The 7902-nt window shown below is 34.7% G+C and overlaps 1 pseudogene; it reads right to left on the bottom strand.

Annotated features, from left to right (window-relative positions):
• LOC120089110 overlaps positions 1-552 on the bottom strand; it is a 5194-nt pseudogene extending 4642 nt beyond the window's left edge.
• Positions 553-7902: the final 7350 nt, after the last annotated feature.

Genomic DNA, 7902 nt, shown 5'->3' with positions numbered 1-7902 from the left:
CCTTCTAACCTGGACGGAATGGTGACTGCAGCAGTTACCAACCCTTTTACTGGCTCTTACTGCCTATCTTACCTACTAAGTAATACTCAAACCCTTAATACATACATATTAACTTAGAACTTAACACATTTACATTACAGGGTTTCGCAGCATCATTTATACATGGATATTACAACCTAGTGAGCCCCATTAAGAGTATTAGTCACTAGATAGACACATGTGTACTAACTAATACAGGTCTTCAATTACGCTTCCTTCAACCTGTTTCTTTGAGTGGCAAAGCAGTAGTAGAATAGTCCTTTGGGAACTGACTGCTATCTGAAAAAGAAAAACATTCGAAAACGTGAGCTAGAAGCCTAGTGAGTGACTTAATAAATATATAAATCTCATGCTTAAAACCGAAAGCTTGAGAACATAATACTAAAACTAGAGTATACCAAGCAAACGTGTACATAAAACCTTTAAAACCACCATTAACATCATTATTCCTCAGTTGAAAACGAGCATACATTGCTCTAGCTCCCAATGTTTGTTATCGGCTAAGAGACCCATACCTCGGCCTCTCATTCAGACCTGTCTATGTGCTCATAGAGTTTTCTATGTACCGTCAACACCTTAAGTACATTTATTCAGATTCCTTCCTTACCTTTGGTATCCGACTCACTCAAGCTATCAAGTTTTCGAAAAGCATTTAAAGAATAGTTCTCAAATATAGCATAGAAAACTCTTTAGGATACCTTCCTTACCTTTAGTATCTCTTTCAGGATATTTAGGAATACTAACGCATGTACTTTGACAATCTTAGGTATTTAAAGCATAGTACATCAAGCTTCATACGATCTTAGCTTTAACCCTAACACATGCTTCATACTTTGTGAAATAAGTTGGCTTAAATCATGTTGAACTAGCTTGTAAAACTATTAGCATGTGTTAGATATGGAAAACATACATGGAAAACTCATACATTAATAACATCATGCGTTCATAAGCATTAGCATTTCCAAATTATCCTTCTAGCCTAGAAGAAGATATGACTACTTTTATCCTTAGTTGAGAGTGAACTATTAGATCTAACCCTCAATGCCAACCTTAGTCGGGCAGAACCCTTTTGCTCAATCCTTCGACGTCGTATTACCTACGTGCATGTGGTTATAACTTAGTACCGTCATACCTTAGGTACTTGACTAGGATACCTTCTCATTGTCCTTCAGTACCCTTAGGAAAACTTCTCATTGTCCTTCAGTATTCTTAGGATACCTTCTCATTGTCCTTCAATATTCGTCATATAACTAGTCATAAACACTTAGTTGAAAGGATACGTTCTCATTGTCCTTCAATATTCATCATATAACTAGTCATAAACCTTCTGTCACACCCCGCACCCAGACCACCTTCTTAGCCTGGGAGAGGGATGCGACTGCAGCAGTTATCAACCCTTAAGCTGACACTTACTGCCTAATGATTCTTGCGGAATAACTCTGATACCATACTATAACTTATACATAGCAGAATAATTAAGTCGAGGAGATAAACTATAACGGATTAAGTAGGCCCATCTTTTATTACGACAGTGATATAACGTTTATACAACTTAAGGACTTAACAACAAAGTTTACAACAACAACCTTAAAAACCCTCCGGAAGTGTAATTGGGGCACGTGGCAGACCTTGACCTTAGCAGCACCTTGGAACTTCTCATCTTCCGCTATCTGGGAAGAAAAACATTATACTACTAAACCAATGAAGTGGTTTCTTTTAAAGACAGAAATTCACTTTGAAAATCATCATTTTTGGGAAATCAATCACATAATAATAATCACAGTGTACCCATGCATGATCATGGATTTATTCATGCAATGATTAACCTTTATTCCAAAATTCTATACGTGGCATGTATATCATATCATCAATCAATGCAATCACCTATGGAAACCTTTCTATGACCCCAATTCCCGCCAATGTGCACATCAACCATTTTATTTATCCCGCTAGCAATGCTTAGGTACTTGACCATATTTCCCGCCGGTTGTCACCGACTATCATTTCCCACCGACCGAAGCCGACCATTATTTCCCGTCAAGCACCTTTTGTTAAGCATGCTAACAATATCCCGGGCATAATCTCAGTTTTCATAGTCACACACAAACAATATCATGGCAACATCATATTACCAAAGCATGTAATTTGCATTTACAGATGCATATATTCCAATATTAGAGTATAAAGCTAAGTGAATACTCATAATATGCATTTACTATCAACACTGTATAAACACACAATATTCCTTATTTATCAAGTTATATAATATAATATTCACAATATGCTTTCACATACTAAAGCTGTATAATATTCAGCATATGTACCAAAGTTATATAATACTCATAATATATCAAAGTTATATGACAATCACAGTATGTATCCAAGCTATAATAACACTCCTACTATGCATTTATTTATCAAAGCAACCTAACACTCACGATATATCAAAACTATAACGCTATAACACTCACACTATGTGTTAATTATCAAAGCTATAATACTCTCCTTAATTACTTAGGAGCCTTTCTAATAGTTCATTTTTCTACCTCGGGCTCCCTTTTTACCCCTAGAATCCAGATCCAACTTACAACTTAAATTATTCATAGTTCTAAATCTTATTTTGAGATTCTTTTTTCTTAAAAACTATTCTAAAATGTCTCAAGAAGCTTACCATAAAATCTTAGCTCATAACTCTTCATGGTTTAGCCAAAATCATCTAAACATCAAGACTGGCCCAGATTACCCGATAGCTCGACCCCTCTGAATTTTTTTCATTCTCTAGCCTAATTCCTTAGAGCTTCTTCTCCAGTAGCCTCACCATGAAAACTAGACTCTCTTATCTTTCAGATGACTTTGAGATTACATCAAACGCTCGATTAGATTGGGAGATCTCCTCGTCTCAAGTTGATGCATTCTCCTCCACCCTTACTGTCCAATGTACTCTACTCTCCCCCTCTCTTTACGAATTTTATGATTTGTGATTTGAAAATAAAATCCCAAAGGCTCTATTTATAGGCGTCCAAACCTCCTATGGTGTTGACACCACCTACTTGGCTGCATGGCCAAGTGGTTACTTCTCCCCTCATCAACGCAAGCTTACCTTACTTTGGCTCAAGGTGTTTTTTCCATACGCATCCACCACAATTTCTTAAGGTTTAAGAATTTCTCTTAATAAGACATCTAATTTTGGTTGACGTTGGCCCTTGCGTCTTCAATCTTTGTTTGTATTCAATTTAGGGTTTTCAATATATAATCTATAAGAATGTGGCCAAATTCAACGCATAAATGCCCAACCGTTCGATGCACATGCGGTTTCCTTTGATCGCGTGGGCGTGACGTTCAAATGAGGCGTTCAGGCTGCTCTCGCTCTCTCCCACTTTCCTTGCTGGTCTTGCTCTCTCCACTCTCGCTCTCTCCTACTTTCTCGCTCACAATCTCGCTCTCTCCACTCTCGCTCTCTTCAACTTTCTCGCTCATACTCTCGCTCTCTCCAACTTCCTCGCTCAAATCAATCTCGCTACCTCCACTCTTGCTGGTGTCGCTCTCTCCACTCTCATTCTTTCCAATCTCGTTAGCTACTAAGAATATAATTTATCTTCGTGCAACTTCCACACGAATTTTTCCAAATAATTTTCTATATTTTCCTCAGTTCTTCAATCTTTTCTTCACTATTCAAGATTTAAGTCTTCAAGGTTTTCTCTTCTTTTTATCCTTTTAGGGTCCTCTCTACTCGTACTCTAGGATCAAATATGGTTATCGTAACTATAATACCTAACCATTATAGTTTACATTCACTCTCACTAATTATTGATCCACAGAAGGTGATAATTATTACAGTTATTATGACAATTGTAAAATTATTAGATTATTTACATAACATAGGATTTAACTTTCTCCTAATTAACCCCTTAATCACTTACTTAAGTAGGAAAATGGAGATCCGGGTTTCACACTTTAGTTGAAAGGATACCTTCTCATTGTCCTTTAGTATCCGTCATATAACTAGTCATAAACCTTTAGTTGAACAATAAGGCTTAATACTCAAATCATCATACTAGTTCATCCATCATACTGGTTCATCATAAAAATGGAGTTACTTAAACATACTGATAGTATTTGGACAAGATAACATATCTAAATCATGTCAATTCCATGGAAAACATGCTTTACTTAGCATGAGAAACAGTTTCACAAATATGTTGCTTGGCACATCATTTAAACACTTAGCATGAGAAATATCTTCAAAGAGATCATAGTTTCTAAATCATAAAAACAGTAAGTCATCATATAGTCACTCACAATATTACTTCAGCACTACACCTTATTAGTTGGCATGGTCTCATTCATATGTTTATTACGCATTCCATCATCAAGCATGACCTTCCTTAACCTAGCCGAGTTTTGTCCTACTTTTACACTTAGCTACCCAAGAGCCTATTTCTTCTTGCTTCCTTCTTCTACCCTTCCTAAGGTATGGCTTCATTTAGCTCATTAGAAGACATCACATTACTTACTCTTACTTGAAGTAATTAGGGTTTGGGTTTTACAGCACCACACACCTTCTTTTGGCTCGAGAGGTGTTCACACATAGTTGGACTATGTTGTATTGTTTATTAGAGGAATCAGTGGTACTTAAGAAGTGAGATGTAACTACATGGGAAAAACGATAATTTGGCCCAACTGTATTTATGAGCATCTGTGAAGGGTCATCGTACTCATGAATGGTTATATCTGATGGACACAAAAATATATCTATGGTAAGAAGAGTTCAGTTGTTGGTCTTTAGTGGAATGTCTGACAACTAGCGGATGGTGGATCTCGTGGCTAAAGAGTTTAGTCAGCTATTCGGACCGTTGGAGCTTCGAGCCACAAGTCCATTAGTTACCCTGGGTAGCTTGGATAAAGTCAAGAACCAGTGTTTGGGTTAATTTTAATGTTCAAATTGACAAGAGGAAGTTCGATTATATATGATATAATTGGACTGGTTAATTATATATGATATAATTGGCTAAATATATGAGATACATTATTTTAGATGAAATTAGATATAAATATGATTTATATCAAGTAGAGGAGAAAATACTATAGTAGATATGTGATATCAAACTATAGGATAAAAATATAATATGAATATATTTATTATTATTTTTGTCGTTAATTATATGATAATTAACCCAAAAATCACGTTTGGACGTGGGTTAGTGGGAATGAGTCGGTTATTGTAACCGGTGAAATACAAATGAAATTGTTTTATTTTTTGAATCGTTCGTCAAATCGTCCAAAACAAAAATAGAGAGCGCGCATTGGTGAAAAGAAAACGATCGCTTAAGAAAAACTAGTTTAAATGGTTGCCAAACTTCAACTTTTTCAAAATGAATTTTTTCTTTTCAGAATTAAACTCTTGAAAAGTTAAACCAAACATACCATAAGCTTGCTACTTCAGACTTAAGCATTTAAGTAAGTCACGACTCTTCTCCATTTTGTAGGTAAATCAATGCATAATTACTCTTCTCTATTTCCAAAGTTATTTTTTTCTCCTTTCACCATAACACGTCTAAAACAAGGTAATCTAGAAAACAATCATAGATGTTAAGAACAATGCCGTAACACTTTGCAGAACAATATAGATAGAGACAGAGAACATGAACACACTTGTAACATGGAAATTGGTAACCCAGTTCGGTAAAATACCATCTACGTCTGGGGGTAGTGTACCTAAGAAAGATAAATCCACTAATATAAAGTAAAACAATTACAATGTTGTACTTATCTGTAAAGACAATGCAATAATAATGACACGTGCAAAGCTCTACTTCTTGAATGATGCTTAGACACCTTCTAAATGTGAGACTTCCTTTAATATACCCCAGGATCCTCCTAAGTATGAGTACATTAGTAGATTAACACTTAGGCTCTCCCTTAAAAGAGTTAGGAACATGATAGCGGAAGCAATTTGGATAAAAAATATTCTAACTACACTAATCATGCTTGTTCATGAAAAAAATATGGGTTTAAGAACAACCCACCTTTGTAGCTCAAAATTCTCTCTCTCCATTTGATGATTTTGAACACAAACACACCGTGCATCACTGCTAGTCTTCCCTGCTATTCTCCAGCCTTAGAATAGATTGTGAGATCCAAATTTGTGATGAATTTCAAGGAATTTTGGAATTTGGGTGTTCTTGATTGGAAAAAATTTGAGAGAGAAATTTTGCATTAATTTACCGTGGAAATCCTTCTTAATCTCATCTTCTTTTCTTCTATTTATGGAAGAAGCTATGAAATATAGGATTAACAACAAAATGATAAAAACATTTGGTAATTTGTTTGGTAAAATTTAGGTAGCAAAATGTGGGTTTAGAAAGTGTTTAAGCAAGAAGATTAGTAAAAAAATCCAACTAAATTCACTAACCATTATAAATTGAATTTCTTAAATTCAATTTATAATTTGAATTTCTAAAATCCACTTTGAATTTAAAATTAATTTAAATAAAAAAATTTTAAATATTTAATTAACCTTTTAATTAATTAAATATTAATTAAACATATTTAATATCAAATATTAAATTAATATTTTCACACTTAATCCCGACTTCTCTAAAAAAAAAAATATTTAAATGGAATTTAATATTTCCAAGCTCCTTATTGTTTAATTCATAATTAAATGACTTTTGATTTAAGTATATCATATATAATCAATCCTTATTCCTTTAATTGAATTTGAACGTTTCAAATTCGCTCATCACACTGCTCTAAGGTTTAACTTGATATGAGCTAGTTGGGGGACCTAATGGACCTATAGATCATGAGCTCCAATGATCTGAGTTTAACCGACTAAACTCTTTAACCTAGTTAACCAACATTCGTTAACTACCGGGACACTCCATTAAAGCCCAGCAACTGCACTCTCCTCACTATAGATATATATTTCAGTCCACTTGATATAACATTGATTAGTAAGTCGATTCACAAATTGTTCATAATTACAGTTGGGTCAAAATTACCATTTTACTCATATAATTACTTTTTATTCCTTAAGTTTCGATGATCATCTAATGAACAACTAGTATGTGATCTAACCACCAAACCAGGTCCCTCTCATGGCAATGAGAGGGTGGGGCCCCTTGTTCAAGACTCGAAATTAACACTTAAGGGAACAACCTTTCTACTATCTCTAGAAGTAGATATGAGCTTCGAACTTGGCCACTCTCACCCATGTAGATCTAAGGATAATCCCGTATAGACATGAGTTCATAGTTAGGTCAGGATTTAGATCGAGCTATCTAGGTCATCATATTGAAATAGTTGGTCTTAATAATAAACGACGTTATAAAGTAAAAGCGACTATTTCGAGGTCCGATCTTATGCAAACTCATTGCATAGGATACTCCCACTTACATGTCTCTATATGAATGATTCAAGAACACATCGTTTGTATCAAAATACAAGTGGGTCGTATTCAATAGTGTTCTCAGGATAAAGTGCTCAACCTTATCCCTATACATAGACCTTTTTTGGCTATTTACTCGAACTTGATCTATTTTTATGTCTTTACATAAAGTCCAAGTATTCATGATATAGCTAAAGGTTCTTAGTTTATTGGATTCAAGATTACAAATCACTAAATCAATAACTTTATTGAATATAGAAAATGTTTTATTGTTTACAAACCACAAGTTTTAGGACATAAAACCCAACACCCTTAAGTATGAGACTCCTACTCAACAAGTAGTTTATCTTTCTTTCTTTTAGTGAAGCTCACTTCACTCTATGAACTTAGGTTTATCTTCAGTTAGAGAATCCCTCTCAACTTTGATGTAGACTCAATCGGTATTTTCTAGATGAGAATTGACGAGATAAGAA

Source organism: Benincasa hispida, chromosome 10 (assembly GCF_009727055.1).
Source record: "Benincasa hispida cultivar B227 chromosome 10, ASM972705v1, whole genome shotgun sequence".
Taxonomy (NCBI): domain Eukaryota; kingdom Viridiplantae; phylum Streptophyta; class Magnoliopsida; order Cucurbitales; family Cucurbitaceae; genus Benincasa; species Benincasa hispida.
This window is presented reverse-complemented; position numbering and strand designations above follow the sequence as displayed.